The sequence below is a fragment of the Onychomys torridus genome, chromosome 5 (assembly GCF_903995425.1).
Source record: "Onychomys torridus chromosome 5, mOncTor1.1, whole genome shotgun sequence".
Lineage (NCBI taxonomy): Eukaryota > Metazoa > Chordata > Mammalia > Rodentia > Cricetidae > Onychomys > Onychomys torridus.
The window spans coordinates 64,132,654-64,143,691 of record NC_050447.1 but is presented as its reverse complement, the minus strand read 5'-3'; the positions used below and the strand labels follow the sequence as shown (position 1 = coordinate 64,143,691).

The 11,038-nt window shown below is 43.3% G+C and overlaps 1 pseudogene; it reads right to left on the bottom strand.

Annotated features, from left to right (window-relative positions):
• Positions 1-2,922: 2,922 nt before the first annotated feature.
• LOC118584587 lies at positions 2,923-3,558 on the bottom strand (annotated as a pseudogene).
• Between the last annotated feature and the right edge of the window lie 7,480 nt (positions 3,559-11,038).

The following is an 11,038-nucleotide window of genomic DNA, read 5'->3' as shown; positions in this document are numbered from 1 at the left end:
CAATTCTGGTGGCTAGTGACTATGAGGGTATGTTGGGAATATAAATATCAATCCTGAATGCAGGAAAATGATGTGGAGTAATATATCTACTAAACAAAAAGGGTTGTTAGTTTCCTTTCTTCTAACATTAGTATCCAGAATCTAACAAACTGTCTAAGGACAGTTTAATGGTACATAGTGAAATCTTTGGTCCTTTTTTGGATGACTCAGATAAGGTCAGGTAACCCACCTTTATCCCTCTAGGGTTATGAGTTGTAACACTCATCAAGGAGCAACTTGCCCTTGAGTTTCCAGCAATACTCACTCTGGGATGTTTTTCAAAAATAAAATAGATCTTCAAGGAAGAAACTGTGTGGTCTCATATCTGCTCTATGATTCTCTTCCAACACCAGTACTCTATGTAACTCAAAGAGTCCCTACCCCCAACCCAGACACCCTCCTCATGCAAGACAGCCACATCAGAAAGATAGTACACTGTGGTGCTTTGAATAAGAATGTCCTCCATAGGCTCATGTATTTAAATGCTTAGTCTTCAGGGAGTGGCACTACTTGAGAAAAATTAGGAGGTATGGCCTTGTTGGAGCAAGTCTGGCCTTGTTGGCATAAGTGTGGCCTAGGAGTAGCTATGACACTGTTGGAGGAAGATCCAGATGTAGAACTCTCAGCTACTTCTCCAGCACCATGTCTGCCTGTGTGCTGCCATGCTCCCTACTATGATGATCATGGACTAAACCTTTGAAACTGTAAGCCTGCCCCAGTTAAATGCTTTCCTTTATAAGAGTTGCTGTGGTCATGGTGTCTCTTCACAGCAATAGAACAGTGGCTAGGACAACATTTAACCAACAACCTGCTAGAGTATTCAACAATATGAGAGGAAGTGTATATCAATTATTTCTTAGGCTGCAATAAGAGTGTTTCACATTAGTTCATCCCTTATCTTTGAATAATAGTTTTGAATGCAATAACTTAAAAAAAGTTCATACTGCTAAAAGACTGATTGAAAGTATAGAGTTGAAGACTGGAGAAATAGCTCAGGGGGTGGAGTTTACTGTGCAAGCAGGTGACTTGAGTTTGAATCCCCAGGACCCGTGTAAAACCTGGACACTGGTACACATCTGCAGTCCCAGTCCTGGGGATAGGGGAGACAGGTAGATTCCCTGGGACTCTCCAGTCAGCCACACTGGCCAAGTCAGTGAGCTCCAGGTACAGTGAGGGACCATGTTTCAAACAATATGGTGGAAAATAGGAAGACAGCTGACATCTACCTCTGACCTCTGCAAGCACATACACACTACCATGTACTCACACACCGACCTGCACACACACACACACACACACACACGCACACGCACACGCACACGCACGCACACACACGCACGCACATGCACTCACACACTGACTTGCATATACACACAGACGAAGACACACACAGACAAGCACATACATGCACACACCGACCTGCACACAAACACACACAGAGACACACAAACACACAGTACAGAGGAGTAGCCTGTTTACTGCTTTCACTCTTTGTGCTTGTCACCAGATGCACACATTCCTTCCTGTTTCTCACTGCATTTCAATTCATTTTTACCAGTCAAGTCTCTTCTCTGTTCCCTGCCACTCTAGGCAATCCCCTACAAACATGCCCACAGGACGATCTGATCTAGCCAATTCCTCCATGGAGACTTCTCTAATGGCTCCAGGCTGTGTCAAGCTGACAGTCAAGGTTAACCAGGACACTAAACCTCTGGCTGTGTGCAAAAACAAGCGCTTGTGTTTCCCTTGCTCCAGATGAAAACGGTCACAGATGTTGACCAAATCCACCCACACAGGAGAGAAAGAGAATCCATAGCCTGGGGTGGACAGCCCGTGGGGAGGGATGGCCTTTTCTTGACTTTGCTTTGCAATCTTGAGCAAAGTCATTTCATCTCCTCAACCAAGAGGGGCAGCAGGGAGACAGCTGAGGTCCCTTCTAACTTGAGTGTTTTCTGGTTCTAATATGAATCAAAATCCTAAGGGGTAAAATGTCAGTGAGCAATTCTTTCCACACACAGGTACCCACTGATACCACTCTCCAGATGTGGGGCCAACCCCAGTTCCTGTCAGCTCTCTTCTCCCTCACAACCCCTGCCCAAGCACCCAGCCTCCCCCTGCCGCCACACGGAGACACCCCCTACCCCCAGAATACACAAGTATAGGAAGACTTTTAGCCTTTAGGAATAACAACCTATCCACTTTTATTCCCTCTCTGCTTTACTGAAAACAGTGCCTCATTTCCCCTCGGTTTTATAACAAATGTTTCCTGTATGGTTTGTTGGACAGTTAACAATGTTAATGTCTGCTTTATATTTTAGACAGTAAACAGTTCTTACATGTGTCCTCTTATTCTTACAGAAACCTCTGGAATCATTTATTAATGTATTTACTTGAAAAGCAAAAGAACTGGGATGGCGGGTGACAGCCACTAACCTTAGATCATACCAGAAAGTTGATAATGGAAACTTGAACCCAAACCTCTTGACACGAGGTTCTGCTCCACTATGATATGCATACAGGTTTCCAGCTGTATCTTTCCATCACTGACTGTGACTGGGCAGAGAGTTATGGGCTCTCCTGGCTTTAGGTCATGGCTGGCTCCACATCTGGGGAAACTGGTTCAGAGACACGGTCTGGTGCAGGCTTGGTAGAGTGTCTCAGAACACCTCCAAGTCCCTATCCCACATTGTGCTTACGCTCAGACTCCATCTTGCCAACAGAGATGAGGACTGTTCCTTGGACTCCAACCAGAAATGTTGGAAAGAGAGATATACTTATTTCTTTTGAAGGGATAAAGATTTCTTTCTCTGGCTTCCTTCATTTTTCTGGCCAAAGGTTTAGCACATTCTGCAGCCTCCTTGTTTTTCCTGGTGTGTTGTTTCTTCAGAGCAAGGCATGGGTGTTGTGTTGCAACACAGGTGAAGAAGTCACAAGAGGTGTGTTCCAGGGCTTCTTCCTAGCTTCTTTGTTTAAGGGCTTTCTGACAACATGTTGACAGACATCATCTTCTTTAGAGAAATTTGAAAAGCTTCCAGGTTTTTCTAGCTCTTTGGTGCCCTAACCACCAAAACACAGTAGTGCCTGTCAGTCCAGAAATAGCCTTCTTTATTTTGTAATAACCAAGTTGAGAACACTTAGATTGGCATCCACATTAGATCTTGAACAAACTCACACTTCCTCTGAAGTTCCCCTTGGTCTATAAAAAGAATGCCCCTTACTCAACAGCAGGCACACTCTGTCTGCTGTGAGTCAAGACATTTTGCTTCATGTGAAATCTTGTTTGCTGTTCCCACCACTAATCCGGACCATATAACGCTTCCACTCTTCATCCAGAGTGCCATTAGCTACTTCGGTGACCCCACGTTTCCCATAGAAAATACGAAGTTTGTGGTCACCCTCCACTTCATTGAGTTTCCAACAGCCGGTGGCTGGTGAGGAGATCTTCAGCTTCAGCTTCACACAGCCAAGAAAGAACAAGAAAGTGGGTGTCTTCACAGAGCCTATACTACTTCTGCGCATTTGGACAAAGGGGCACAGGCACTTCCTGTGGACAATTTGTGGACTATTGAAAGAGTACTATGCAGGATGTGCTCATCTTTCAGTTAGCAAGAGGAAAAACTCACAATCAGTCATCGCAGAAGAGATGTTTTTGTCCACAGCAAGAACGCTGAGAGATACCTCATTCTCAAATGGACCCATCCAGGACACAATGATGAGTGAGCACCAGCTTTAACCACCTACCAGATGCAGAAATGCCAGGATACAGTCACAATAGTTCAAATCCAGGAAGGTCTCCTCCATCACTTCTTCCTTCTTTACTTTGCCTTCCCATCTTGGGGGAAGGGAGAGATGTCCAGAGGAACAGAAGCTATGGCTATCCATTTATTAAGGAGAAGACTGAATCCACGAAATAAAATGGCACAAAGAAGCTCACAACAGCGTCCAACATGAAACACACCTGAACAAGAGGAGGGGAGAATATTTCATTGAAATGATTCCAAGGTTCTAGATTAACACATTTATGTTCCTGAAATAAGAGTTGAAGGAGAAATAGAGGACATTGTGAGTGAGTGTGTGTGTGTGTGTGTGTGTGTGTGTAAGATAAAGAGAGATCAACGAAATGATTACATAATATAGCACTCAGCTATTTATGTCATGTGAGTGACTCATTGCTCCCTCCACAATGTCTCAATATGTACATTCCTGTCCCAGAACCTTTACTCATTCTTTCCTGCCTGCCCAGAAGGCCCCGTGAGTCTTGTAAACAACCCTAAAGTTAACCCACTCCCAAGGTCTAGCTGAAGCCTTTATTGACCACACCAAGTGATGGTGGCCGGGGATGGCTTTTTCTTCAGGATTTCCTTTACAATGACATTCAGGAGCATGGCCAAATTCCTGGATCCAGAAAGCTATGTGTGTTAAGTGTGTTTTAAAATGGAAATGGTCTTCTACTTTTAAGTTGCCTAAGGGAATAATTAAAAAAAAAAATGCCTTGGTGCAAAATTAGGGTATTTATTCAATTCCTTCCCACCTTCAACTAGGCTTTGCAAAGAAAGTTACATCATTTAAAAAGACAAAGAGAAAAAAAGTGACAACAGAGGAAAGATATTAGGAGGTTTCAGAAGATTTCAAGAAGTTGAGGAAGACTTGGCATAGTTAAGAGAGAAATTCTACCTCATGGAGTCATGAATTTCAGAAAGGAATGGAGCTAACTGTGAATTGTAGAGATGGTAATCATAACACATTAAGTAGAGTCCTCTAAGTAATACCCACACGTAAATAATGACATAAATGCAAAGTTAACCAAACAGAATCAGAAGGGAAGAGAAGATTTCTGTATGAAGAAGTGGATGAGATATATTCTCATCTTTTTAAACAAAAGCCAGACAGAATCTCAAAATCCAGAACCTGAGAAAGAGAGCACAAAAGAGACATCTCTGAAGAGCTTTTAAATTATGTGCATTCATGACTTTGAACATATATAACATATAGATGCACACAAGGAAAGACAAGACAAAGAAATAGTGATAGATAAAATGGACTATAGAAAGATTCATATTTTAGATAAATAAGTAGAATGGTGAATGGTTGATAAACATATATGGGTGATGATAGGTAGGTAGGTAGATAGATAGATAGATAGATAGATAGATAGATAGATAGATAGATAGATAGAAATTTCCAACTTACTATTTTCTAACTTTATGAAAGGACAAGAGCAATAGACACTCAATAGAGATCATACTTTGAATTTTGCATTTTGGTCTTTCCTTTGGTGAGCAGTATGTGGTGTGATGTTTTCTCATGACCCTGGACAGCCGCAGCAAGCCACAATCTCAGCCAGCCACATAGTCACAGGGGGAACAACAGATGCTCTTCAGTGACAACTTGACATTCAATGACATTCAATAGGTTAGGTGCTTATTATTTTATGCATGTATGAGGAAGAATGTATGCCACATGTGTCCAGACACCATGGAAGCCAGAAGAGGGCATCAGATCTCATGTAGCTGGAGTTCCAGGTGGTTGTGAGTCACTTGATATAGATGTTGGGAACTGAACTCAAATTCTCTTGGGACAGGAGCAAGTATTCTTAACCTCTGAGTCATCTCTCTAGCCCAGGGTGAGGTGTTTTAGGTGCATTATTTAGCCTATACTGGGTTTATTGGGACATAATGTTAACCTGAGTCAAGGAACCTCTGTGGATAGAAGGAGGCACACAGATAGATGGATAGGTAATAGATGATAGATGGGTAGATAGATAACTAGATACGTACATACATATGTACATATATACATACACACATAGGTGATAGATGATAGATAGATAGATAGATAGATAGATAGATAGATAGATAGATAGATAGAAAATACGTATGCATCTTGCATATATATACACAGATGATAGATAAGTGACAGATAAGCCTCCTAGGGAGGCCAAAGTTTCTATGATCTAAATTAAGTACAGAAGTATAACTCTTTTGTCAGAGGTAGTTAGAGAGCTTTTCAAGCATGATAATTAATTTATTTCATCTTTAATCTTCCCTCTAACCTCTGTGATTCTGTAAGTAGCCATGGGAATTCAGATGGAAAGTCCTGTGGCTTTCTGAGCTGCAGGCCACGAGCTGGGTGAGGGCAGGCAGTGAGAGTTGCTACAGGCAGTGAGACCTGCTCGCAGGGGGTGGAGAGCAGAGGATGGAATCAAGGAATCAGGCTTTGCTGTCTCCTGCCTCCTCTGAGGAGCAAGAGACACTGCAGGTAGACCTGCGGCTGGGAGGAGCCTGGGTTCTCACGCTGTCTACACGTCCTGTTTAGCTTGAACTGTCCACTTCACACAGTCTAGGGTCATCTGAGAAGAGAGGCTCAACGGGAGGATGGCCCAGATCAGACTGGCTTGTGGGCATGTCTGTGGACATGTCTGGATTGTTAGTTAGAACCAGACATTTTCATGTGATATTTTAAATGTAAATACTACATAATTAATTTAAAAAGCAAGGACCTTGTTCATTGGAAAATGACAGTTTAAAGCTCCAGCTCTCTGATAGGCTTTCAGAATGAATAAACACATTTGAGAGAATCATAGGCAGCTTGTAAAACATGAAAACAGCTCTCTGGGAGACAGTGAAGGGCCTGAGACCCTTGTAAGGAAGCAAGCAGTCAGGCACATAAGTGATGATACAAAGTGATGATACAAAGGGAGGCAAGAGCAGGGACTGGGGAGGGTGGGAACAGGAAGGACCCCACGGGACAGAAATCATCACATACCCTTCCCACACCAGCTGAGGTGACAGGGAGGGTCAGGACCAGCATGGATGGATCAAGAGACAGAGCATCATCTCAAGAGACTGAGCATCGTGGTGGTGGTGGTGGCGGCGGGGGCGGGGGAAGGTGCAGGTGTGGGTGCTTGTGTGGACATCAGAGGACAACCTTGGGTGCTGTTTCTCAGGCATTTGCCAGTTTTTGTTTGACACAGGGTCTCTCATTGGCCAGGAACTTCACTAAACAGCCTAGGCTAGCTGGGCAAGGAGTTTCAGGATCTAACGTGCCTGCCTCCTGCCTCGTCATCACTGGGATTACAAACACATGTCACCATGTCTGGCCATGTACATGGGTTCTGGAGATTACACTCAGGTCCTAATGCTTCGTGAGTGGAGACACCTCCACAGCTCCCAAATAATCTTAAATTGTATGCATTCTAAATATGAGAGCATTCACTCAATTACCTCAAGCCTAATTCTGGACTACCAAAATGAAACCCAGAGGGGTGATAATTTCTCAGCAGTCTGTGCAGCAACCACCACAGAGTCTGTCTTTGTTGAGTTTTGTTTTGTTGTGTTTCCAGCGCTTCAGGCAGTGAGAAGGTTTGGATGTTCGACCAAAGATAAAAATCTGAAAACCAAGTGGAAACTCTAAGTCCCCCGGTATTTACTTAGATTTCAAGTTGATATTTCAAAACACCCGCAGGTGACAGCCACCCTCAGAAACTAGAAACTGCTCACCTTTCTTCTCAAACCGTAGTTTTTCTCCGTAGCCCACTCCCTTTCCACCCCTGGGAATAAGACACCATCATTGTTATCAAGGAACATACTGTTTCCACTGACAGGCCATGTTTTTATGGTACAGTAGCGACCTCTAGCGTCCGCAAGTTGTATTTTCTCCAAGAAAGTATTGGATGCTGTTCAAAATCCTTGGGAAGTGTGTTTCCTACAGAAAAATAAGACTTAAGGAGACCCAAGACTAAGCACAAGATTATTTAGTTTAGAGGTCAAGAGATTAGTAAAGAGCCGGGGAGATAGCTCAGCTGGTAGACTTTTTTCCTCGAGAACCCACCAGAACCGGTGTTTGTTCCCCAGATTCTTGTGCATGGTCCCAAGGAAAGCAGTTGGTGTACTTAAAAGGATGGCTTGGATTGATAAAAAATGGCTCAGCTCAGGGCACTAACTGCTTTTCCAAAGGACCCGGGTTTGGTTCCTAGCACCTGCTTGGCATCTCACAACGGTCTGCAACATCAGCTGCAGAGGATCCTATTCCCTCACTGTCCCCTAAGAGCACACAGCACACACAGCACACAGGCACGTGCAGGCAAAGCATCCTGACACGTAAAAAAAAAATTAGTTTTCATCCTGGTGTGGTAGTGTGCACATGAAATCCCAGCACTGGGATAAGGGGCAAAGACAGATAAATCCCTGGGGCTCACTGGCCAACCAGCATAACCTTTTTGCTGAGTCCTAGACTAGTGAGACACCCTGTCTCAGAATTAAAGATAGATGGCACCTAAGGGTCAATACCAGACTTGGTCTTTGGGCCTCCAAACACATGCACACATATACACACACATATGCTTTCACACACACGAAAGATCAACCAAGGAGTCAAGGAAAGCCAGGAGACGCATGTAGTATCAGCAGAGTGAAAAAACAGAATTCTTCGCTGCTTAGAGAGCTATTGGGCTAAACGTTGAGAAGTGGCAGCTCTCTCTGGCGACTCTGAGGTGATCGGTGACGGTGACTGACCACAGAAGTTTTTCTGAGCGGTAGAGATGAAAGTCGAGCTGGACTCCGTTAAAGGGTGAACATGGACAAGGGAGAGTAAAGTCTGGATGGCCCGAAGCTTCAAAATGCCAGCCCAGGTTCCGCAGAGAGAAACCATTCTACAAAAAGATTCTAGGATGAGCAGATTGTTCAAGTGGTTAAGCGCTTGGCACACAATCAAAAGGACCAAAGTTCCACCACCAGGATCCACATTTTTACAAAAGCCCAGGAATGGAGTCACACATTTGCAGTCCTGGGCACTGGGGAGGGGAAGCCAGGGTGCCTCCAGACAGTCTAGATATATCTGTGAGCTCCAGGTTCACCAAGGCCCTGTGTCAAAATAAAAGGGGGAGTAATTGAGAAAGCCATTCACTTAACACTGATCTCTGCCTCTACACACACACACACACACACACACACACACACACACACACACACACACACACACACACACACACACACACACACAATGCTTGGGGCTCCCTTGGTTTAACAGTCATGAAATCGCTCTGCTCATGCATGCATTTCTCAGTTCCTCATGGAAATCTCTCCAAGTCATCTGGTAAATTTCTTAATTTGTTTATTTTCACGGCTGGCTAGCCTACAGTAAATAATTATAATTCTGCAGCCATTCTCTCACTAATGGGCATTCAGGTTTTTCCCATTCCTGCCTGCTGCTAACAATGTAATAATAAATAGCCTCATATATTTGCTTTAATTTGCAGGAGTCAGGTTCTGGAGAGGAAGTTCTGGGCTGACTATACTGCCATTTGCTTGCCGGGGAAACTTACTTTGCAATTCAAAGAACGCAGATGAAGAGAATGTTCCTACAAGCTGTCAGGCGCTTTTCATTGTTGCCGGTTTGATGGGGAGAACATGGTAGTTCAGTGTTGCTGGTAGTTTGCATTTCCCTAATTGTTTGAGAGCTATGAAATTTTCATGCATTTTATGCCTTTTTGGATTTGGTCTTCCATGATATTTTCCCATTAATGTCATTTATCCCATTTTCTATTGGCTCATATTACGTCTTCTGTTTTTATTTTGTTTGTTTCAGAAGTTTGTAGCTTATGTGATCTTTCGCAAACAAAGTTCACTTTTATACTCAAATGTCATTATTATTATTATTATTATTATTATTATTTAGAATTGGTGTTGGGGATCTGGGCTGGATATATCTAGGTTCTTGGTATCTTGTTCAAGAACTAAATAAAAGTGCACTCAGATCAAAAAGCAGTATGAATACTTTGTCTGTTCAAAGCAGAGTGATAATGCAAATCAGGAATGTGCTGTGAGCCGGGCCTGGTGGCACCCACCTTTAATCCCAGCACTCAGGAGGCAGAGGTAAGCCAATCTCTGTGAGTTCAAGGCCAGGCTGATCTACTTACTATGTAGACCAGCCAGGGCTACATAGTGAGATCTGTCTCGAAGTGAATAAAGAAAGGAGGGAAAGAAAAGAAAGAAGAAATACGCTGTCAAGTTGACAGCAGGGCCCAGCCAGGTGGCTCAGTGGATAGCGGCACTTGCCTCTAAGCCTGATGGTCTGAATTCCCTAGAATCCACATGGTGAAAGGCGAGAACCAACTCCTGAAGGTCATCCTCTAACCTGAATGCACACAGACATGCAATGAAAATAAACAAACAAATGAATAAATAAATGCAATTTAAAAATTGATAGCAGGCTGTGAGTGGGGATACTCAAGGCACAGATTATTGTTTGGGGATTCTTTTATGGGGTTTAAGAGAAGGAGGAGTTTGGTTACTAAGGGTATAATTTGGGTGCATCTCCATTTTGATTGATAGTTGTCCAGCTATATAACCGTTTCTCTGTGTATGTCTCTTTCCATAATGCGTTGGATTAATCATGTGTATGCCCACATGCATAAAACAGCAAGTAGGAGATCCCCCTTAAAAAATACATGTTACAGATAGTTTCCCTTATTTTACATGTAACCTAAACCAGTTCAGACAAGATTGTCCTCCCTACCCTTACAACCAGACATAACTAAAGTATAACTAAATGGGATCTGGCTGTTTGATTGTCATTAAGGGAAGCAGAAACTTCCCATTGTTCAGAGAGGGTTGTGCATACAGCCTGGGGGTCCTATGTTGCTAACAAGTTGCCCAGTACATAGTTCAGAAAGGGGTGTGTGCTCAGTGTGTTTAGGTAATTGTCTCAGGCTGTCAAGTACGCTGTTAGAAAACAATGTGTGCATAGCCCAAGACAAGCGGAGTCCCAGCTACTGAGCTGTTCCCTAGGCTTGCCTGCCTCAGCAGCAATAGCTTCCCATTTGGAATCAGAAAAACCATGGTTTGTTTATGTACCTTTTTAGGATTATATGTGTATGGGAAAAAGCATAAGAAGATTCACATTGAGCTGTGTGTCAAAGGACTGAGAATTACAACTGTGAGGAGGATTTTGTTTTGTTTTGATTTTCTTTTAATAGTGTCTGATTAGATTTAACTGTCAC